The 25,082-nt window shown below is 30.0% G+C and overlaps 1 long non-coding RNA gene across 1 annotated transcript; it reads right to left on the bottom strand.

Moving 5' to 3' along the window:
* Window positions 1–10,689: 10,689 nt before the first annotated feature.
* On the bottom strand, window positions 10,690–20,572 carry LOC122270762 (uncharacterized). The gene is made up of 2 exons (XR_006225986.3): window positions 19,474–20,572; window positions 10,690–12,835 (listed from the first exon to the last, which is right to left on the bottom strand). It is a non-coding gene; the product is annotated as an uncharacterized LOC122270762 (long non-coding RNA).
* Window positions 20,573–25,082: the final 4,510 nt, after the last annotated feature.

Raw genomic sequence — 25,082 nt, 5'->3', positions numbered from 1 at the left:
TTATTCATTTTATTTTATGTTATTTTTTAACTTCTTTTTAAATATTTTTAAGTCAATAATATGTTCTATATATGAAAAGAATTATTTTTCATTGTTAAAGAGCGAAGAATGGCTGAAAAAAGGACAAAATTGTTATCAGGAGGAACGCACACATCGCACCCCGTTACTCCCTATAATATTAGCCTATAAATTTCAAACTCTCCCCGAAATTAGAGTCTAATGTAGCAAATAATTGTGCTAAAGGAATTTCTTATAGCCCATTTATTGGGCCCACAATGGGCTAAAATAAGTTTTGTTGACTAACCGGGAGAAGGTGCTTTAAGCTAAATATTCGCGGGCTTGGTATGTGAAGCGTGGCGCAGTTGGTAGCGTTGTGGTCGGGATTGATGTGTAGTCCCGGAGGTCCTGGGTTCGAAACCCTGCGGTGGTCGAATATAAATTTTTTTTTTATTTTATATTATGTAATTTAAAATACTGTTCGACAATTTAACGTGAATCATGTGTTCTGTATATAGAAATAGCTATTTTTCCTTTGTTAAATAGCGAATAATAGGTAATAAACGGAAAATTTTTGATAATTTTTATTTAATCATTAATTTTATTTTATGTTATTTTTTAACTTCTTTTTAAATATTTTTAAGTGAATAATATGTTCTATATATGAAAAGAATTATTTTTCATTGTTAAAGAGCGAAGAATGGCTGAAAAAGGGACAAAATTGATATCAGGAGGAACGCACACATCGCACCCCGTTACTCCCTATAATATTAGCCTATAAATTTCAAACTCTCCCCGAAATTAGAGTCTAATGCAACAAATAATTGTGCTAAAGGAATTTTTTATAGCCCTTTTATTGGGCCCACAATGGGCCAAAATAAGTTTTGTTGACTTACCGGGGGAAGGTGCTTTAAGCTAAATATTCGCGGGCTTGGTATGTGTAGCGTGGTGCAGTTGGTAGCGTTGTGGGCAGGATTGATATGTAGTCCCGGAGGTCTTGGGTTCGAAACCCTGCGGTGGTCGAATATACATTTTTTTTATTTATTTTATATTATGTAATTTAAAATACTGTTCGACAATTTAACGTGAATCATGTGTTCTGCATATAGAAATAGCTTTTTTTCCTTTGTTAAATAGCGAATAATAGGTAATAAACGGAAAAATTTTTGATAATTTTTATTTAATTATTTATTTTATTTTATGTTAATTTTTAACTTCTTTTTAAATATTTTTAAGTAAATAATGTGTTCTATATATGAAAAGAATTATTTTTCATTGTTAAAGAGCGAATAATGGCTGAAAAAGGGACAAAAGTTGTATGAGGAGGAACGCACACATCGCACCCCGTTACTCCCTATAATATTAAACTATAAATTTCAAACTCTTCCCGAAATTAGAGTCTAATGTAACAAATAATTGTGCTAAAGGAATTTTTTATAGCCCATTTATTGGGCCCACAATGGGCCAAAATAAGTTTTGTTGACTAACCGGGAGAAGGTGCTTTAAACTAAATATTCGCGGGCTTGGTATGTGAAGCGTGGCGCAGTTGGTAGCGTTGTGGGCAGGATTGATATGTAGTCCCGGAGGTTCTGGGTTCGAAACCCTGCGGTGGTCGAATATATTTTTTTTTTATTTATTTTATATTATGTAATTTAAAATACTGTTCGACAATTTAACGTGAATCATGTGTTCTGAATATAGAAATAGCTATTTTTCCTTTGTTAAATAGCGAATAATAGGTAATAAACGGAAAAATTTCTGATAATTTTTATTTAATTATTTATTTTATTTTATGTTATTTTTTAACTTCTTTTTAAATATTTTTAAGTGAATAATGTGTTCTATATATGAAAAGAATTATTTTTCATTGTTAAAGAGCGAATAATGGCAGAAAAAGTGATAAAATTGATATCAGGAGGAACGTACACATCGCACCCCTTTACTCCCTATAATATTAGCCTATAAATTTCAAACTCTACCCGAAATTAGAGTCTAATGTAACAAATAATTGGGCTAAAGGAATTTTTTATAGCCCATTTATTGGGCCCACAATGGGCCAAAATAAGTTTTGTTGACTTACCGGGAGAAGGTGCTTTAAGCTAAATATTCGCGGGCTGGGTATGTGAAGCGTGGTGCAGCTGGTAGCGTTGTGGGCAGGATTGATATTTAGTCCCGGAGGTCTTGGGTTCGAAACCCTGCGGTGGTCGAATATACATTTTTTTTTATTTATTTTATATTATGTAATTTAAAATACTGTTCGACAATTTAACGTGAATCATGTGTTCTGTATATAGAAATAGCTATTTTTCCTTTGTTAAATAGCGAATAATAGGTAATAAACGGAAAAATTTTTGATAATTTTTATTTAATTATTCATTTTATTTTATGTTATTTTTTAACTTCTTTTTAAATATTTTTAAGTCAATAATATGTTCTATATATGAAAAGAATTATTTTTCATTGTTAAAGAGCGAAGAATGGCTGAAAAAAGGACAAAATTGATATCAGGAGGAACGCACACATCGCACCCCGTTACTCCCTATAATATTAGCCTATAAATTTCAAACTCTCCCCGAAATTAGAGTCTAATGTAACAAATAATTGTGCTAAAGGAATTTCTTATAGCCCATTTATTGGGCCCACAATGGGCTAAAATAAGTTTTGTTGACTAACCGGGAGAAGGTGCTTTAAGCTAAATATTCGCGGGCTTGGTATGTGAAGCGTGGCGCAGTTGGTAGCGTTGTGGGCGGGATTGATGTGTAGTCCCGGAGGTCCTGGGTTCGAAACCCTGCGGTGGTCGAATATAAATTTTTTTTTTATTTTATATTATGTAATTTAAAATACTGTTCGACAATTTAACGTGAATCATGTGTTCTGTATATAGAAATAGCTATTTTTCCTTTGTTAAATAGCGAATAATAGGTAATAAACAGAAAAATTTTTGATCATTTTTATTTAATTATTCATTTTATTTTATGTTAATTTTTAACTTCTTTTTAAATATTTTTAAGTGAATAATGTGTTCTATATATGAAAAGAATTATTTTTCATTGTTAAAGAGCGAATAATGGCAGAAAAAGGGATAAAATTGATAACAGGAGGAACGCACACATCGCACCCCGTTACTCCCTATAATATTAGCCTATAAATTTCAAACTCTACCCGAAATTAGAGTCTAATGTAACAAATAATTGGGCTAAAGGAATTTTTTATAGCCCATCTATTGGGCCCACAATGGGCCAAAATAAGTTTTGTTGACTTACCGGGAGAAGGTGCTTTAAGCTAAATATTCGCGGGCTGGGTATGTGAAGCGTGGTGCAGCTGGTAGCGTTGTGGGCAGGATTGATATTTAGTCCCGGAGGTCTTGGGTTCGAAACCCTGCGGTGGTCGAATATACATTTTTTTTATTTATTTTATATTATGTAATTTAAAATACTGTTCGACAATTTAACGTGAATCATGTGTTCTGTATATAGAAATAGCTATTTTTCCTTTGTTAAATAGCGAATAATAGGTAATAAACGGAAAAATTTTTGATAATTTTTATTTAATTATTCATTTTATTTTATGTTATTTTTTAACTTCTTTTTAAATATTTTTAAGTCAATAATATGTTCTATATATGAAAAGAATTATTTTTCATTGTTAAAGAGCGAAGAATGGCTGAAAAAAGGACAAAATTGTTATCAGGAGGAACGCACACATCGCACCCCGTTACTCCCTATAATATTAGCCTATAAATTTCAAACTCTCCCCGAAATTAGAGTCTAATGTAGCAAATAATTGTGCTAAAGGAATTTCTTATAGCCCATTTATTGGGCCCACAATGGGCTAAAATAAGTTTTGTTGACTAACCGGGAGAAGGTGCTTTAAGCTAAATATTCGCGGGCTTGGTATGTGAAGCGTGGCGCAGTTGGTAGCGTTGTGGGCGGGATTGATGTGTAGTCCCGGAGGTCCTGGGTTCGAAACCCTGCGGTGGTCGAATATAAATATTTTTTTATTTTATATTATGTAATTTAAAATACTGTTCGACAATTTAACGTGAATCATGTGTTCTGTATATAGAAATAGCTATTTTTCCTTTGTTAAATAGCGAATAATAGGTAATAAACGGAAAATTTTTGATAATTTTTATTTAATCATTAATTTTATTTTATGTTATTTTTTAACTTCTTTTTAAATATTTTTAAGTGAATAATATGTTCTATATATGAAAAGAATTATTTTTCATTGTTAAAGAGCGAAGAATGGCTGAAAAAGGGACAAAATTGATATCAGGAGGAACGCACACATCGCACCCCGTTACTCCCTATAATATTAGCCTATAAATTTCAAACTCTCCCCGAAATTAGAGTCTAATGTAACAAATAATTGTGCTAAAGGAATTTTTTATAGCCCTTTTATTGGGCCCACAATGGGCCAAAATAAGTTTTGTTGACTTACCGGGGGAAGGTGCTTTAAGCTAAATATTCGCGGGCTTGGTATGTGTAGCGTGGTGCAGTTGGTAGCGTTGTGGGCAGGATTGATATGTAGTCCCGGAGGTCTTGGGTTCGAAACCCTGCGGTGGTCGAATATACATTTTTTTTATTTATTTTATATTATGTAATTTAAAATACTGTTCGACAATTTAACGTGAATCATGTGTTCTGAATATAGAAATAGCTATTTTTCCTTTGTTAAATAGCGAATAATAGGTAATAAACGGAAAAATTTTTGATAATTTTTATTTAATTATTTATTTCATTTTATGTTATTTTTCAACTTCTTTTTAAATATTTTTAAGTGAATAATGTGTTCTATATATGAAAAGAATTATTTTTCATTGTTAAAGAGCGAATAATGGCAGAAAAAGGGACAAAATTGATATCAGGAGGAACGCACACATCGCACCCCGTTACTCCCTATAATATTAGCCTATAAATTTCAAACTCTACCCGAAATTAGAGTCTAATGTAACAAATAATTGGGCTAAAGGAATTTTTTATAGCCCATTTATTGGGCCCACAATGGGCCAAAATAAGTTTTGTTGACTAACCGGGAGAAGGTGCTTTAAGCTAAATATTCGCGGGCTGGGTATGTGAAGCGTTGTGCAGCTGGTAGCGTTGTGGGCAGGATTGATATGCAGTCCCGGAGGTCTTGGGTTCGAAACCCTGCGGTGGTCGAATATACATTTTTTTATTTATTTTATATTATGTAATTTAAAATACTGTTCGACAATTTAACGTGAATCATGTGTTCTGTATATAGAAAAGCTATTTTTCCTTTGTTAAATAGCGAATAATAGGTAATAAACGGAAAATTTTTGATAATTTTTATTTAATCATTAATTTTATTTTATGTTATTTTTTAACTTCTTTTTAAATATTTTTAAGTGAATAATATGTTCTATATATGAAAAGAATTATTTTTCATTGTTAAAGAGCGAAGAATGGCTGAAAAAGGGACAAAATTGATATCAGGAGGAACGCACACATCGCACCCCGTTACTCCCTATAATATTAGCCTATAAATTTCAAACTCTCCCCGAAATTAGAGTCTAATGTAACAAATAATTGTGCTAAAGGAATTTTTTATAGCCCTTTTATTGGGCCCACAATGGGCCAAAATAAGTTTTGTTGACTTACCGGGGGAAGGTGCTTTAAGCTAAATATTCGCGGGCTTGGTATGTGTAGCGTGGTGCAGTTGGTAGCGTTGTGGGCAGGATTGATATGTAGTCCCGGAGGTCTTGGGTTCGAAACCCTGCGGTGGTCGAATATACATTTTTTTTATTTATTTTATATTATGTAATTTAAAATACTGTTCGACAATTTAACGTGAATCATGTGTTCTGCATATAGAAATAGCTTTTTTTCCTTTGTTAAATAGCGAATAATAGGTAATAAACGGAAAAATTTTTGATAATTTTTATTTAATTATTTATTTTATTTTATGTTAATTTTAAACTTCTTTTTAAATATTTTTAAGTAAATAATGTGTTCTATATATGAAAAGAATTATTTTTCATTGTTAAAGAGCGAATAATGGCTGAAAAAGGGACAAAAGTTGTATGAGGAGGAACGCACACATCGCAGCCCGTTACTCCCTATAATATTAAACTATAAATTTCAAACTCTTCCCGAAATTAGAGTCTAATGTAACAAATAATTGTGCTAAAGGAATTTTTTATAGCCCATTTATTGGGCCCACAATGGGCCAAAATAAGTTTTGTTGACTAACCGGGAGAAGGTGCTTTAAACTAAATATTCGCGGGCTTGGTATGTGAAGCGTGGCGCAGTTGGTAGCGTTGTGGGCAGGATTGATATGTAGTCCCGGAGGTTCTGGGTTCGAAACCCTGCGGTGGTCGAATATATTTTTTTTTTATTTATTTTATATTATGTAATTTAAAATACTGTTCGACAATTTAACGTGAATCATGTGTTCTGAATATAGAAATAGCTATTTTTCCTTTGTTAAATAGCGAATAATAGGTAATAAACGGAAAAATTTTTGATAATTTTTATTTAATTATTAATTTTATTTTATGTTATTTTTTAACTTCATTTTAAATATTTTTAAGTGAATAATGTGTTCTTTATATGAAAAGAATTATTTTTCATTGTTAAAGAGCGAATAATGGCAGAAAAAGGGACAAAATTGATATCAGGAGGAACGCACACATCGCACCCCGTTACTCCCTATAATATTAGCCTATAAATTTCAAACTCTACCCGAAATTAGAGTCTAATGTAACAAATAATTGTGCTAAAGGAATTTTTTATAGCCCATTTATTGGGCCCACAATGGGCCAAAATAAGTTTTGTTGACTAACCGGGTGAAGGTACTTTAAGCTAAATATTCGCGGGCTTGGTATGTGAAGCGTGGCACAGTTGGTAGCGTTGTGAGCAGGATTGATATGTAGTCCCGGAGGTTCTGGGTTCGAAACCCTGCGGTGGTCGAATATAAATTTTTTTTATTTATTTTATATTATGTAATTTAAAATACTGTTCGACAATTTAACGTGAATCATGTGTTCTGAATATAGAAATAGCTATTTTTCCTTTGTTAAATAGCGAATAATAGGTAATAAACGGAAAAACTTTTGATAATTTTTATTTAATTATTTATTTCATTTTATGTTATTTTTCAACTTCTTTTTAAATATTTTTAAGTGAATAATGTGTTCTATATATGAAAAGAATTATTTTTCATTGTTAAAGAGCGAATAATGGCAGAAAAAGGGACAAAATTGATATCAGGAGGAACGCACACATCGCACCCCGTTACTCCCTATAATATTAGCCTATAAATTTCAAACTCTACCCGAAATTAGAGTCTAATGTAACAAATAATTGGGCTAAAGGAATTTTTTATAGCCCATTTATTGGGCCCACAATGGGCCAAAATAAGTTTTGTTGACTAACCGGGAGAAGGTGCTTTAAGCTAAATATTCGCGGGCTGGGTATGTGAAGCGTTGTGCAGCTGGTAGCGTTGTGGGCAGGATTGATATGCAGTCCCGGAGGTCTTGGGTTCGAAACCCTGCGGTGGTCGAATATACATTTTTTTATTTATTTTATATTATGTAATTTAAAATACTGTTCGACAATTTAACGTGAATCATGTGTTCTGTATATAGAAAAGCTATTTTTCCTTTGTTAAATAGCGAATAATAGGTAATAAACGGAAAAAATGTTGATAATTTTTATTTAATTATTCATTTTATTTTATGTTATTTTTTAACTTCTTTTTAAATATTTTTAAGTGAATAATGTGTTCTATATATGAAAAGAATTATTTTTCAATGTTAAAGAGCGAATAATGGCAGAAAAAGGGACAAAATTGATATCAGGAGGAAAGCACACATCGCACCCCGTTACTCCCTATAATATTAGTCTATAAATTTCAAACTCTACCCAAAATTAGAGTCTAATGTAACAAATAATTGTGCTAAAGGAATTTTTTATAGCTCTTTTATTGGGCCCACAATGGGCCAAAATAAATTTTGTTGACTTACCGGGGGAAGGTGCTTTAAGCTAAATATTCGCGGGCTTGGTATGTGTAGCGTGGTGCAGTTGGTAGTGTTGTGGGCAGGATTGATATGTAGTCCCGGAGGTCTTGGGTTCGAAACCCTGCGGTGTGCGAATATACATTTTTTTATTTATTTTATATTATGTAATTTAAAATACTGTTCGACAATTTAACGTGAATCATGTGTTCTGTATATAGAAATAGCTATTTTTCCTTTGTTAAATAGCGAATAATAGATAATAAACGGATAAATTTTTGATAATTTTTATTTAATTATTTATTTTATTTTATGTTATTTTTTAACTTCTTTTTAAATATTTTTATGTAAATAATGTGTTCTATATATGAAAAGAATTATTTTTCATTGTTAAAGAGCGAATAATGGCTGAAAAAGGGACAAAAGTTGTATGAGGAGGAACGCACACATCGCACCCCGTTACTCCCTATAATATTAACATATAAATTTCAAACTCTTCCCGAAATTAGAGTCTAATGTAACAAATAATTGTGCTAAAGGAATTTTTTATAGCCCATTTATTGGGCCCTCAATGGGCCAAAATAAGTTTTGTTGACTAACCGGGAGAAGGTGCTTTAAACTAAATATTCGCGGGCTTGGTATGTGAAGCGTGGCGCAGTTGGTAGTGTTGTGGGCAGGATTGATATGTAGTCCCGGAGGTTCTGGGTTCGAAACCCTGCGGTGGTCGAATATAAATTTTTTTTATTTATTTTATATTATGTAATTTAAAATACTGTTCGACAATTTAACGTGAATCATGTGTTCTGAATATAGAAATAGCTATTTTTCCTTTAATAAATAGCGAATAATAGGTAATAAACGGAAAAATTTTTGATAATTTTTATTTAATTATTAATTTTATTTTATGTTATTTTTTAACTTCTTTTTAAATATTTTTAAGTGAATAATGTGTTCTATATATGAAAAGAATTATTTTTCATTGTTAAAGAGCGAAAAATGGCTGAAAAAGGGACAAAATTGATATCAGGAGGAACGCACACATCGCACCCCGTTACTCCCTATAATATTAGCCTATAAATTTCAAACTCTACCCGAAATTAGAGTCTAATGTAACAAATAATTGTGCTAAAGGAATTTTTTATAGCCCATTTATTGGGCCCACAATGGGCCAAAATAAGTTTTGTTGACTATCCGGAAGAAGGTGCTTTAAGCTAAATATTCGCGGGCTTGGTATGTGAAGCGTGGCGCAGTTGGTAGCGTTGTGGGCAGGATTGATATGTAGTCCCGGAGGTCCTGAGTTCGAAACCCTGCGGTGGTCGAAATTAAATTTTTTTAATTTATTTTATATTATGTAATTTAATATAATGTTCGACAATTTAACGTGAATCATGTGTTCTGTATATAGAAATAGCTATTTTTCCTTTGTTAAACAGCGAATAATAGGTAATAAACGGATAAATTTTTGGTAATAAATAATAACGGGAAATAGGTAATAAACGGATAAATTCTTATACCGCTGATTATTTTTATTCTTTCATTACTGCTTACTTTTATTCTCCTTACTTTCTTTCCTACCATGATAAGTGAAACTTTATTCTTTTAACTCTACTGCTTGGATAAGGGATATTTTATTCTCTTATTGCGTATAAGTTTTAAAATTTCAAATTATAAAGAACTCAGAAAGAATAAAAGATTATAAAGAGAAATTTAGAATCATTAATATTGGTTAACAACAACACTGTATTTATATTATTCATATTGAGATCGGAGTCCTTTATCTTTCCCAATTTTTAGATGTTATCACAAAAAAAAAAGTTAAAATATTTAAAAATAATAAAGTATTTCCAAAATAGTCTTTAATGGACTAAAACGTTCACTATTATCTTTATTAACTTTAATTATAAAGTAGGGGGTTCTGCTGAAAGAAGGTTAATTATTTAGGGTTCTGTAGTCGAAAAATATTCGGAACCGCTGATCTAAAGCAAACAAAGATTTACTATTACCTTCCAGCTATCAACTTATAAGTTTGCTTTGCACGCTTGAAGAGAATAGTCTACAATCAATTAAAACCTTGTCTTTCATGTTTACCAGCCGAACAATGTGGGTTAACACCTCAAAAACAACATTCGCAGAGGCTTACACTTAAAATAGACTTCAGCTATGTTAATGCTTGACATCAGTAATGCGTGTCATAGAGTTTGGCGCAACGGAATATTTTACAAACTGATTGAGTTAAAATTCCCACCAGGAATAACTAAGTTTATATATTTATTAAATTTTTAAAAAAGAAAAAAAAAGTTTCATTTCTGCTATAGATTTTATTGGTATAGACTAAAAGTTAAACGTTTTGTAACTGTAACAGAAATAGAAAATTTTTTTAGAAATAAATTTGCAAAACTTGTATTAAAAAAAAGTGAGATATAGAAGTGAGCATCAAGATAAAACGATTGGTAATTTATGGAATATATTAACACTTTAAATTCAGTCATTGAATATGAAGCAAAAAAAAAAAAAATGCTTTTTTTTTCAGTAGATGATTCATAAAGAAAAACATTAGTCGTGAAATTACCGAAAAAAAATTCGATTAACATCTCCTCATGTTTGTACATAAAGAAAATAAATGCTTTATACTGTAAGGCAAATAATAAGTTTTTATTGTAATTCTCCAAAAATTATATTAAAAGAAAATTAGACAAAAAGAAGCAAACTAATAAAACACAACTGTTTATTCACAAGAAAAGCAAACATTAGCATTGAAGTACAGATTGGCACTATTTTTTAAACATAACAACAGAAATTTAAAGAACATTTAATGGAATGATTTTTTCTTTGAAGAAAATGTGTTTTGTGATAGCGAGAAACAAAGATGACTCCCCCCCCCAAAAAAAAAAAAATCAAGAGGGTTAGTTAGTAGACAAAGGAAAGGAATTACATCTAAAAGAGAGTCTAAGGAATTATTTCTTTATACAGAAAAATCTTTAACACTATCATTGATACGCGAGACTTAGCATCATTCCACATATTTTTAAATCTACCAATTAGACAAGCTAATATTTGTTTAGAGCAAAATAATCTTAAAACGTTTTAAAATAATTTTCAGTAGCAAGCACTTAAAATCCCAAAAATATGTAGTATTTATTATTTGTAGTAAAAAAAAAAGAAATTTTATAGAGCATTAGAACTAATAATAAATTTTTTTATCAATTTTAGTTTGCTTAGCTTCTGACATTGCAACCTCTAAAAAAAGCAATAATATAAAAAGTTATTAGTTCTTACTTTCTCAAAAATTTCCTAGCTGCAGTTTTCATTGTTTACAATCGCAAGTTTAATAAATACCCCTCTGGTATTTTGTTGCTCTGTAATTTAAAAAGTAACTTATTAAAAATGTTGAGTACTTCTGACTTTTCATAATTTGATCCAATTTAAGAGCTCATTTAATCATTCATGAGTTAGCTTAATAGAAATGTAAGTATATATAGAACTTTATACCTAGAATGACAGGAGGGGCCACAATGGTCCCTTACGTATTTTGGTAAGCACCCCATTATCTCAGGAAAGTTTGGGTATAAGGTACTCTATGGTAAGCATAAAGCACCCCAGTTTCATGAAGAAAAAAAATCAAAAGTATTTCAATATATATATATATAATTATTATTCATAGAGAAAAGGAAACACAGTTGTCTAATAAACTAATATTTATGTATAATTGAAATATCAATGTTCCATTTAATCAACCGAATTGAATGAAATACCATAGAATCTTGATGATCAAACTTATGCTCGTTGTTCTATTGATTGTAACATGATTCTTACCTAACAATGATTTAGATTTTCTTAGTTGCCTTTGGCAAAATATTAAAGCTTTGAAGGCATTTTGTACCTGAAAAATATTTCTTCTGTATTTTTATCTAATTGTATTTACAACCTATAACCTTTTAAAGCTATATATATTTATTATACTTTATTTCTCTTCTCTGCTATTATTACATAGATTTTGATTATTATGCAAAATTAGATGTGTAAAACATTCAAAAATAAACATATTTAAAACGTTATGTAACTACGTTTGCAATTATAAAGTAACAAGTAAGTTACATTCGTCTTCATAATATGTTTTACATTAAACCATACCAGTCAAAAAATGCAATAAAAATAATTAATACAAAATTGTAAGACATTAAAAATTAACTTTTCACATAGTTGTTAAATATTTTGGTAATAAACAGATAATAAAAGTTTTTATAATAACTAGTCATGAAACAGGAATTTTTTTAAAAAAAAAAAGGTTGTCGATGAAGTTTCAACAGTGACCAAACAAAATTATCAGATTTCAATTTCATCCCAACAGTATTAGGAATTATAAAAGCAAAATTGTAAATGAAGTTCCAATGATAACTGAACAAAATGATCAGGTTTCAATTTTGTCCCAACAGAATAGGCAACGGAATAATAAAATCAACAATAATAAACTTAACATTTAATAATGGCAATTAAATTTAAAAAATGACACAATAAAAATTCTGTAATTTAAAATTTTTACAAGAGTAAAAAAATCGGAATATGTGATCATCGTGGAAAATCCAATATCCATTGGCATTCCCTGTTCTAACAATATATTGTTAGTTATATATTGTTACTCACAACACATTGAAAACTGTATATAAGTATGTATATATATATGTGTTGTTGTGTTTTCGTTTTTTTAAAAAAAGGTTGCAAGCACATTTTTTCTTCAGTTCTTGTAGGCAGAACAAACAAAGGAAGTCGTCTAAACTCAATAATGGTGTAATAAGGTCAATGCTTCAGCTACTCTGATTCTCACATCTAGGGATTGATCTTTCAACAGTATTAGAAGAGCTGAAAATATACAAAATGTAAATTTAAGGTGGTTGAATCAACACAGAGACATCGAAAAATGGTTACACTTTCAAGTAATTCAGTAGTTTTGAGTTTTTTATAACAGTTGTGGGGATATATTTATCGATAATGTAAACCTTCATCTATCAAAAAGGAGCCCCAACAAAGAATCGAGTCCTATATACTAGTGCATTGGCATTGTTATTTTGTAGTGGTAGACACACTACAGTACCCCGCCAGCAGAATTATAGCTGTGATAGAATTCGATGGATACCGCTAGTTGAATAAATCCTGTTTTGTAAAAAGCAGGGAGAGCTGTATTAAGATCACCGTACTTCTGAGCTCTGATCATGAGCGATGTTTTAAGTTCACGGTCGTGGTCGCTCTTGTGTTGCCTTTAGCAGTCGAGTGTATTACATTGTATGCTAGGAGGTGGGTAACGACACAGTCATCAGTAGCAAGTCAACAGTTCTAAGTGAACCATAGAAGTAGGCGTGTTCAGATCGAAGTTGGTGTTACAGTCGATATAGGTGTGTTCATATGGAAGTGTAATATTCTGTCAAGTTAGGCATGTTCAAATCACGTTTGAGGGTCACCTATGCTGGGTAGAGTTGTTATCGACAATGTCAACCTTCGTCTATGAAAAGGTACCCCATCATCGAATCGAGTTAACATGTCTTATATACTACTGAATTAGGATTGTACTTTTGTAGTGGTAAACGCACTACATTTTTTTAAACGCAATAAAGGCGCATTTACCTGCACAATGACAGGCAATTAAGTGTTTGCAGAGAATGTATCAGCAGGGCCGGAGTAAGAACTTAAGAGGCCCTAAGCACTTAAAAAATTTCGATGCTTCTTAAATATAATTAAGAATATCAATACAAATAAAAAATATTTTTCCGAAACAAATTTAAAGTAAATTTAAAAAAAAAAATAAATAAATTTATATCACCGCCAAATTTAAAGCTTTTTGCATAGGATCTTGTGGAAATCAAAATTTTGCAATTTATTCTTTGAAGGGTTTTCAACTCTAATCACGATTATTTTAGAACAGAATCAAAATAATTTTTAAATTTCTGGTGTTTTATTTTTCCAAAAAAATTTCCTGACCCGCAAGCTATTTTTTCTTCTTCCTTTCAATACTACAAAATATAACGTAATTTTTCACACAAACTTTCCGGGTGTTCTGTAAAATCTTCCAATATGTTTTTTAAATTTTTGATAAAATTTTTTTCAAGTAGGGTCTCAAGTTAATATTCATGTAAAAACAAATTATCGAACTTTAACAAATTTTTATGGATGAAAGCTCAAATTCAGTACAAAATCGGAATTAATAACCAACACTTTTCTTCTTTTTTTTTAAAAAAAAAAAAAATTTCTGAGAATAATGGGAAACTCATGATAGCTCTCCGAGAATTTTTAAAAGATTTCTTACTACCAACATTTATTATTATTACTCCGTCTTTAGAAAGGGAGTTTTACTTTTCTTGTTTTAGGTGTCACAAAATAGAATTATTTTCTTCTTCTTCGCTTATTTGTAAAACCTGGTGTTTAAAATTTTAATTTACACTATTTTACTTATTATAATCAACAGTTAAAGTTTTGAATTGATAATTAATTAACGATGTAATTGAACCGTTATATGTTGCTGCACTTTGATTTCATTTTTGTGAAAATTATTAACAGAAATTGGGTTATAAATATATAAGTGATAGAATGATTACTTTATAAAGCACAATATGCTTTACTATTGTATTGTATTGAATACTAATTTTATTGTTAAATCACAAATAGCCTATAAAGCAGCCTGACCAAAAAAAGTCATGAGTTTTATTTTAATATTTTGTTTACATAATCTGTTGGCTAGAGCAAAACGATTGGAGTTTGCATGTCGGTCTGACAGCGGGGCGGTGAGGGTTTAAACGCAAATATTTTAAAATGATTGTAATAAGTGAAAGACCACATGCAAACAACGGAAATTTTAATTCTAATCAATTTGAAAAGTTACCTTTCTCTCACTCAATAAAAGACCATTAAATTAATTAAGTTTGAAAAACTGTTAATTAACCATTTGCACTATTACAGGCCAATTTTTGTAGTTGTAGTTCATTTACGTCGCACTAGAGCTTCACAATGGGCTATTGGCGACGGTCTGGGTCTGATGATGATCCGAAGACATGCCATCACAATTTTGATCCTCAGCAGAGGGGAAGGCACTCCCGCTTCGGTAGCCCAACTACCTGCACGCGAAGTCGAGCACTTTACGGTTCAACGAGGACCCATACCGCACACCCTCTCTTCCTACGCAGACTGATTCAAGTGGTTAAAATTTAAAGTTATTAAAATATTAAGTAATTAAAATAAAAGTTTGTTAAATGAAAGTTATTAAAATATGTTATCAGCTTGTTAAACCAATTGACTTCGAGCACCCTTTTTCAGTTTATACTGAACTGGTTTACTCAAAATATTGTCTTAATGCATATTTTAAGTTTAAAAATAACGTAAAATTTTAATGGAGAACTTTTTTTTGTTAAAGGAATACAATTAAAAACTTAAACATGAAAATAAAGAGAGAAAAAAACTACAGCTGATAAATATATTTTAAACATAAAAACTTATAACAATGTGCATCTAAACATGAAGGTCAAATAGAACGTTTTTTGAAAATTGATTTAATATTTTCAGAAAAAAGGTGTGCGCAAAAGTGAATTCAGCTTCGCCATTTTTTTTTCTTCTTCGCAAGTTTTTTGTTGTAACTACAAATCATTAAAGACTTATCTTACGCGTCATTCATAAGAAGGCGGTCATTAACTTTAAAGAAAACATTTCCCACGAAATATCACTCCATCGATATTTGGCTCGCTATTCTGGTGCACACGCTTAAAATTTTTCTGCTGAAGTCTATCTAGGACTGATAATAGGGGAGTTAATCTAAGGCAGGTGTAGGGAATGCTTAATTATGGGGTTAGATTCGGTCAGGGGAAGATAGTGCTGTACCCATAACCGGCAAGAGACATTTTCCTTTGCATTTTTTCCGATGAAAAGAATGAAATCAATATCGAAACTATCATACTAATAGATTAGAAGTTTTAAGTCCAAGATAGCAAAATAAAGTTTATTTTAACTCGGCAAAAACCTTTTCATGTAAACGCGAAAAGGTTTGTTATGCGGTTTACGTGCTAACCTTCTAACTTTAAAACGGGATGTGCTCTATTTTACGCACGTTACCCTAATACAAAACTTTGGAAAACAACCTGTATAAAAACCTTAAATCGAGGTAGACTTAGGATTTTCAAGCGTGAAAAAAATCCTTTAATAAAGTTAGTCTCCAGGTGAAAATAATCTTAAAACTAGGTAATTCTAAGGTTTTTTTTTTCGCAAAGTCTTGTATGTTCAGCTAAAATCCACCTTGCCATGAAATTTTAATGGACAATGCCATTTGATCCTATCGCTTGTGTGACCTCAGCTGAAATGTCATTATATGGACCTAAGCAGCAATACATTTTAAAAAATAATTTTCAATCCTCTTAGGATGAAAGGTTTAAAATTGCAAACTTTGTTTTATTGAAAAAAAGGTTTTTAGTACATTTTCGTGACAATGAAATTCCGACGAAAGTTTTCCGTAAGGTTACAGGCTTGTTACAGGATGTACTATAACTATTTACGAATTTGACGCATTGTTTCTGTACAATTTCTTGTGATGGATAAATGAGTCACTTCATTGGACCAAATTGTTCAAAAAGTGAAAGAGTTTTATGTGTTAAAGTACTACTCCCGATGCATACTTTATGCTTACATTGCTCTCAAGGAACCATCTTAACAGGTAAAATATATATTTTCCGACGAATCTTATAAGCTGAACTAAAAGAGATCAATCACGACACCGGACTGTAAATAAAGCTGCCTTTAACTAACCATGGTTTACGATGTTTCTTTACTTTCTGAAATTTTCAAGTTCCAAAATGTTAACGTCCCAATAATATCTATATATATATATTTCTCTTACACAGCGATAAAAAAAAGCCTCATTACAACTCCCCGAATGGCAACGCTAGAAAATAGACCAATGATTGCCGGTAAAAATGTCACATGCCAAATCTAGCTAAGATGGCTCAACATATAGCGCTTTTAAAAACGGAAACTGAAATAACCAGGGAGAGCATAAGCTAGGCTGTCGATAGATCTCTATTTTAGTTTTTTGTCGAAAGCGTTTTTTTTTTCACGAATTTATGTATTACGAATTTATTTGACAATTTTTGATTTATATCACGAATTTATTTGTTTTACTAGAATTTATTTGTTTATGCAGGTTTTTCCATTGCAATTCACTTATTTAAATTTAAAATAGACTTAATTATAGCCGAAATTTTAACCTTTTTAAAGAGATATCAGTTTTAGAAATTTTATCTTAAGATTTTACACTATAGCACATTTCTAATAGATTTAATGAATTACATGTCATTTATTTGAATTCAAATTTATTTTAAGGACTCAGTATTTACTAAAAAGATGTAATTTTTTTTAGAAAAAAAAGTTGTTATATGGATTTGAATGATTGTTTTGAATTCTTAGAATTTTGTGCATTTGCAATGTACCCAAGTTAGTAGCGAGCGCTAGCGAGCAGGGGGCGCAGCCCACTAGTAGTTTATAATCTATCAAAATTTATGTTTCATAAGTTAGTAATTAATGTAACAGTGTTTATCTATGAATTAATGTACTTACTTTCAAATGAATAAATTTTCTTTCAATATTTCTGCTATCAAAAATGTTACCTCATTTATATAAATATCATTGTATTTCAATTTTGAATGAAAAATGTTTAGAGTTGATTATCAGAATAACTGTATATTGAGTTACCTTTGATTTTTAAAATTAATTTTCGCTAAAGTCATTTATATGCTATGCTTTGGGGATTGAAGAAGTCATGTCACTATCTTAACCCCATCATACAACTTACCTCTGATTAATCATTAGACTAGGTCTATAAATTAAAAAACATTTATTTCTCCTGTTATGTCAAAATATTAATGTAGCTTAAGAGAAATGTACTTAAATTTATTCAAGTGCTAAACTTCAAGTGCTAAAATTTCACGCTCGCTCTCTGAAAATATTAAAGTAATACGGTAACATCTAGCAATCACTATGTACGCAAAAGACAATAAGTCGGAGCACTATTTAAAGAAAGATAAATTTCTTAGTGATAAGCATTAAAAACATTATAGTTTAATAATAAATTTTATTAAATTCTAAATTCTTAAAATATACATTAAATTTTGGGTATAAGCCAAATATACAACACTTAACACTGTAATTTCAAAATACAACTTACAATAAAGAACTGGATGCAAAATTTGCCAACTGCAATTTTCGATAAGAAAACTGGTATGAAGCTTTTCCACGGCTTCAATATTAATTCTATTTTTTTTTAAAAATGATTTTGATTAAACTTTGTCATGGTTTGTTTGAATCCGTATTTTTAACTTAATAGCAGTTAACAGATTTTGCTACATTATGGAATACTAACAGTTTTGTTCTAGTGCAAATATGAGTAAAATTATATAAACGATTACAACTTTAAAAGGAAAACTAAACTATGTGAATAATAGTACTGAATTAAGCATTCAAAGAAAATATAAAGTTCTTAAAATGTATATCTAAGTTGCAAAATCCAGGTTTTATTTTTAAAAAAAAAGTTTTTCACTGCATCCAGCACAAAATAATTTTTTACAAAAGAATAGACAAATAAAAGAAACGTATATTTTTATTCAAATTTATTTATATTGTTTGTTGTCGTAATTTTAATTTTGTTATATTGAATTACCGAGAAGTGTGCATTAAAGCTTAATTTAATTAAAGCTTAATTATAAGCTTAAATTTATATTCTGCAATCGAAAATGCTGCAATCAGTGATATTTAACGTTAAACTTTCGGCACATTATGAGGACATTGTTCCGCAGCAGAAACTTGCACACATGAATCGAGAAGTTCCGAAACGGCTGAAAGAGTGTGAAACACGAAGAGAAAGCAGAACGGCCGTCTACCACCCCCCACTTCATGACCCACACTCCCCCAGTCGTTTCGAAACTTCCTATCCACCTGCACACTTTCCTGTTACAGATCGATGTTCCCTTAAGGGCTTTTAAAAAACGAAAATAAGCACCTTTAAGCACTTTTTAAAAACGCTACTCACCCTGATACATAGGAAAAAAGCTAGTAGATTTTACGAAATAATATAAATTTCATGATAACTGCTATATAATATAAGAGTATTTGACATCTAAGGAATTAAGGATTTTGTTGTAATCAAAATACAAAACTTACACTAATAACTATAAATGGTCTGCAATATTTTGCATTTATGAACAACATTAAATAAACTAGAAATGTTTAAGTATGTTAAATCATAACATTGAATAGTAATAGAAAATTTATTATTGATTGTTTAAATTTTTTTAATTAAATTAAAATTGGAGTTCTAATTAAAAATAAACTGAACATTTTAGAACAAAAAAAAAGCTTAAAAATGATTAGATGCTTGGTTTATTTTGAATTAGTAATACTTATTTAAATATTCAAGGAAGAAATAAATTGTGCAAAAACTCAATTTCAATAGGGATTTTTTTAAGGATACTTACTCAATTTCAGGGAATATTTTAAAATGTACGAAAACCAGGAAATTTTTTTTATTAAACCAGTAGACCAAGAGAAAATGGCAAAATCCTGTAGAGTTGTCAGCTTTGTATTATATACAAATTTGAATAAAATTATGTCTCACTACAAAAAAAAAAATCATTATAACCACAAAAAAAAAAACAACTAAATCAGAATTTACTGTTACAGTAACAAGTTAGCATTAAGACAATAAGTAAACCAATCAGTTATAACTTCCTTGTTAACAAACAGGATTTTTCATAGAAGGAAAAAGAGCCACGGTGGCTCAGGGGATAGAGCGTTTGCCTCCCAATGAGGTGATTTGGGTTCGAATCCCAGGGATGTCTGGTTGATACGAAGTCAGCATCCGGCTTGCACAGACAACAATGCTGATGTAAAATATCTTCAGAGTTAGAATCATCTTGCAGTCAAGCTAACCGTGGGAGATTTTCTTGGTTTTTCTCTCCATCTAACGCGAATGCGGTTAGATATCCACCAAAAAGTCCTCCACAAATGCAAATTTCTCCCAATACTTGATCCGGGATTTCCCTTGTCTTCTGGATTGGGTTCAAAATTACAAGCAACAGAGTTGAACATTAATAATCGTTAACTCAAAAAATTTGCCTCATCAGCTGTTCAACGACGGTAATATAAATATAAATAGAAGAAAAAAGAACAGCGATGTCTCCGGGGATAGAACTTTAACCTTCCAATGAGGTGGAGTGGGTTCGAATTGCAGCCATGGCTGGTCAATACAAATATCCGCATCCTACTTGCTCCGACCACAGTGCTGATGTGAAATATCCTCAGTGGTAGACAGACGGATCATGGGTTAGAGTCCCTTTGTCATCAGGCAAACCGTGGAAGATTCTCGTGGTCTTTATCTCCATTTAAGGCAAATGCGGGTTAGTTCCATCAAAAAGTCCTCCACTTAGGCAAAATTTCTTCCAATACTTGATGCAAGAGTTCCCTTGTGTTCTGACGACATCGCGCGCAGGTCGTTGGGCTACCGAAACGGGGGTGCCACCCCCTCTGCAGAGGATCAAAATTGTGATAGCATGTCTTCGGATCATCCTCAGGGATGCTTCCCAGACCGTCGCCAATAGCCCATTGTGCGACGTAACGTAAACTGAAAACCCTTGTCTTGCTATTCTTTTTTCTGAATAAACAATTACAGTCAATTTTTTTAAAAATTTTAATACCTTCAGAATCCCTCAAAACATATTATTACTTTCCTAAGAAGGCTACTTATTTAGTTATTTTTAATCAAAAAACGCGTACTTTCGTTTTTACCTGAAACGGGAAGTCACGTGATTATTCGCGAACTGACGTCACGTGTCCATCTGCCGTTCACTTACAGTCGCTGTGCTGTGAAAGCCAATACGTTCTTGCTTTCGTTTGAATTTTCGTAATTAAATCCAACTATTTTAGATGGTCAATAACTATCTGTACAAAAAATTGAGCCCTAATATCGCTTAATAAAAATGTGGGTTTAATATAACGTATTTTCATAATGTTAAATTTCAATGATACCCACTGAAATATTGTTAATAGTTGACGAAATTTTCTAGCTCTGAATATTTAAGATTTTTTTTAGTTCAATAAAAAGAGTGTGTGCTATTGCTTATTAAATGATGCGTTATAAATACAAAATTACTTCGTTTTTCTTCTTTTTTTTTAACCAATCTCAATTTTAATGTATATTTCAAATTCATTTCGAAGATTTATTTTCATCTTAAGTGAAAGAAATGTTGGATCAATTTTTTATGCAGAATAAATAGTTTTAGATTTTAAAATGTAGGAAAGCTTAAGTAATTGATAGTTTTTATTTTTTTATTCTAGCGTAAATTCAAAGCATGCAATTGTCTGCAGCATAGCAGTAGCCTTTTAAAAAAACTTGTGATCCCAGCAAAACTTTCAATTCATTCTTTCAACAAAAAAATTTAAAGTTAAAAGAAAAAAAATCATATAATCCAGTAGATTTTATTAACTTTATTTTAATTGCCTGAATCTATGTTATGAGAGTATTTGAAATCAAGCATATGCATTTACTTAGTTCTTTTATTACAGAGACAGGAATTAAATTTTATAAATGCATATAAAAATTTTTTTTTCGCAAAGTTCCTATTTACTCAAAGAATAAAAATATTGAGAAAAAATATCAACATCACTGTTTATTTTTTAATTATTTAAAAAGTAATAAATAATGTGCATTATATATATATACAATTTCTTTCCATTTTGTATAAGCTAACTTTTTATTATTGTTTTTTAGCTTTAGTGAAATAAAAACTTCTAGCTTAATGATATTCGCTGAAATTTTGTGGATAAATGAGTTAATATAATGTGGATAAATGAGAAATTAGGTGAAATTTTAAGTATAACTAGATTATGGTGATGATGATGGTCAGATATATTTCAATGGACTAGATTTTTGAAAGTGTTGATATGTTTTTGACTATACTGAATGCTTAACCTGAGATTCTTTTCAACTATTTTAATAAAAAAAATTTGTAATTAAAAATGTATAATGTATTAATTTTACTATTTTAGAATTCTTCATTGCAAGCACTGACAAATAGTTTACAAAAATAAGGAGAGAAATGAACAATAACCATACTTTGTTAATACTATATTGCAGAAAAGGGAATTAAAATTTATAAATAATTTCTAATTGTAACGAAATTCCTACTTACGCAAGGAATAATAAATATAAGTGTTAATATGTATTTAAATATTTAATACACAGTAAAAAAAAATGATGAAATAAACTGCATTGTATTCACTTAAAAAGAAAATCCTTCAACTCGAGTAATAAATAAAAGAAGCAAATATCAAATTACATTATTTGAATTCTTGAACATTAGCACATAGATTGTAATGATGATGGACTGATATTAATTCAATGAACTAGATTTATGAAAAATACTGATTTGTTTTAATGCAATAACGAATTGCAAAATCATGCATCCTATATCTAAATGTATACTATTTCTATCCAATCTGCGACTTATTTTAATTAAGTAATTCGGCTGTAATGGGGCATTATTTTAATTTAAAGGTAAGTGGAATATTATTCTCTATGAACTTTAACACCACTGATTTCAACCAAAAGAAATGTTGTTTTGCTCTAGAGAGCTGCATAATCATTTCTTCAGATATTTTAGTGACAAATAACAATGTTTGAAGTTTTAATATCAATCTTCCATTTTGCACACATTCTCAAAACCGTAAATTTAATTCACAAAATTTTTACAAAGGATGTTCATACGATATATGTGGTATTAAAACTAAAAGAGCATTGAAATAGCATTAGTGATATTAAATACTAAAACGTATGATATACGTGATATCAAAAGTAAAAGAGCATTGAAATAGCCTTAGTGGATGGAGACGGCACGCTTCCATTCAGCACATGTGACATCATAACCAATCAGGGATCGTTTTTCATTGCATCCTTTACGGAAGTCTTTTGGGACAATTTAAATGTTTAATAACTAAGTAAGTTATCATTTGCCGAAAAAAACAATCAGATTTTCGGTTTCAGGAAAGAATTTTAAAAAAATGAATGAGATTGTATGAAAAAAAAAATTATGATATGCTGTAATTGTTCATCGGGTTCAAAATTACAAGGCTACGGAGTTGGACATTGGTAGTCGTAAACCTAAAAAATTGGGTCAACAGTTCAATGATGGTTATAAAATAAAATAAAAAAAAACAAAACAAAAACTTTCATATTTTTAAATAAATATTTAACAGTTCATAAGCCTAATTAAAAGGCCTTGCAGATCACATGTGGATACATTAAATTCCTGAATTGAAAATGAAATAGTTTTTGAAAAAATATAACTTTATTTTTAATGAAGTTTTATAAATAAACCATTTTATTTTCAAGAACCTTGTTGAAGATATATTCATCAATACATCTTTTAACCCTTCTTGAAGATACGCTTGCATATCTTCATGATCAAAATTATGAAAAATGGATACAAAGTAATTATATTATTTTTTTTGTTATGAGTTACTTTCACATAATGCTTAATACGCACAAAGTTCAGAAAGTCAAGAACTTTAAAAATAGTTTTGAAATTTTATTTAATAAATTAACTTTTTTATTTATATCATCTTATTATTATATGAATCATCTTGAAAATAAAAACACAACAGGTAATTTTATTCCTCCTTATATTAACGTAAGCATGAAATAGATTCACAATACAATTTAAAAATATTTCATTTAAATGAATCTTTGGAATAAATTTTTTATACATCTTATTTTATTCTTCATGAAAGCAAGAAATAATTTTACTATGTCATTTTATAAATAAACTTTTTTATTTATAAGAATCATTTAGGAAATAGAAACACAGCGAGTAATTCTTTTCTTCCTTATACTGAGATAAGCATAAAATAGATTCACAATACCATTTATAAATCATTTTCATTTAAATGAATCTCGTGAATAATTAAATTGTCATACATCTTATTTTATTCTTCAAATAAGCATGGAATAGTTTTGCAATGTCATTTTATAAATAAACTTTTTTATTTATAAGAATCATTTAAAAAAATATATGCACAGCAAGCAATTTAACAAGAAGTAGTATTAGAATGCCAATTTAGAAATAAATTTTTCTTACATAAAACAAAACTGAAAATGCAGAATACAATAATTAATTGAAGCCACTCAAATGTGGGGAAAAAAAAATCCCTGTACACAATAGATGAATACAAGAATTACTGTGATCTTGTCTGAGCTATATTAGGCTAACTATATTTTTTAGCTTTAATTGCTGGAAACAGAACAGTTGCACATGCTTAAATATAGTAAATGAAACAGTTTAGTATAGCTGAAACATAATCCTTAAATACCCCATAGATTCCACTTTAAGAGGTCACTATTTTTAAAAAGACAAAACAAGGAAACAAAATTCTCTATATTTTCCCTGTTTGTAAAAAAAAAATCAAATTCTCTGCAGTTTCCCTGTTATTTTAGGTAATTTTTAAATTTCCTGTATTTTCCAGGTTTTCCCTGTGGAGTGGAAACCCTGTATGATTTTCTTTGCATATTTAGCAGGTTCTTCAACAAAAAATAAGCACCTTTCAAAAAAAATTGTAATTAGGATCTGTACAGTAATAAAAATTATTTTCTTCGATCATTTAAAGTTCTTAATTTACAAACATAAAATCAATAAAATTCAAAAATATTTTCCAAACGCTTTGTATAATCACGATAAAATAACTAGTTTTTAATAAATATTGCGAAAATCGTGCATTTTTTGTAATTTAGAACGAAAATCGATACAGCAAAGAAGAAAATCACTTGATATAGAAAATTAAGCACTTTTTACAAATCCCAAACAAAAAAAGCTTCTTTAAGGGCTTTTAAAAAAGACAAATCAAAAATAAGCACCTCTAAAATGAAAATGCTGATGTCATGGCAGGTAAAAGAATGTTTTTCTAAAACTTTAATAAAGACCACTATTTATTCATCTTCATCATACAAAATGACAGCTATCCACATAAAATTTTTAGCAAAGGAAAATAAATCCATAATCAATGTCCACAAAATTAAATCAAGTCTCACAAAAAA

The sequence above is a fragment of the Parasteatoda tepidariorum genome, chromosome 7, assembly GCF_982258835.1.
Source record: "Parasteatoda tepidariorum strain Cologne lab strain chromosome 7, Ptep-v5.0, whole genome shotgun sequence".
Taxonomy (NCBI): Eukaryota; Metazoa; Arthropoda; class Arachnida; order Araneae; family Theridiidae; genus Parasteatoda; species Parasteatoda tepidariorum.
The sequence above is the reverse complement of the archived record's forward strand: the minus strand, read 5'-3'. Positions and strand labels throughout refer to the sequence as shown.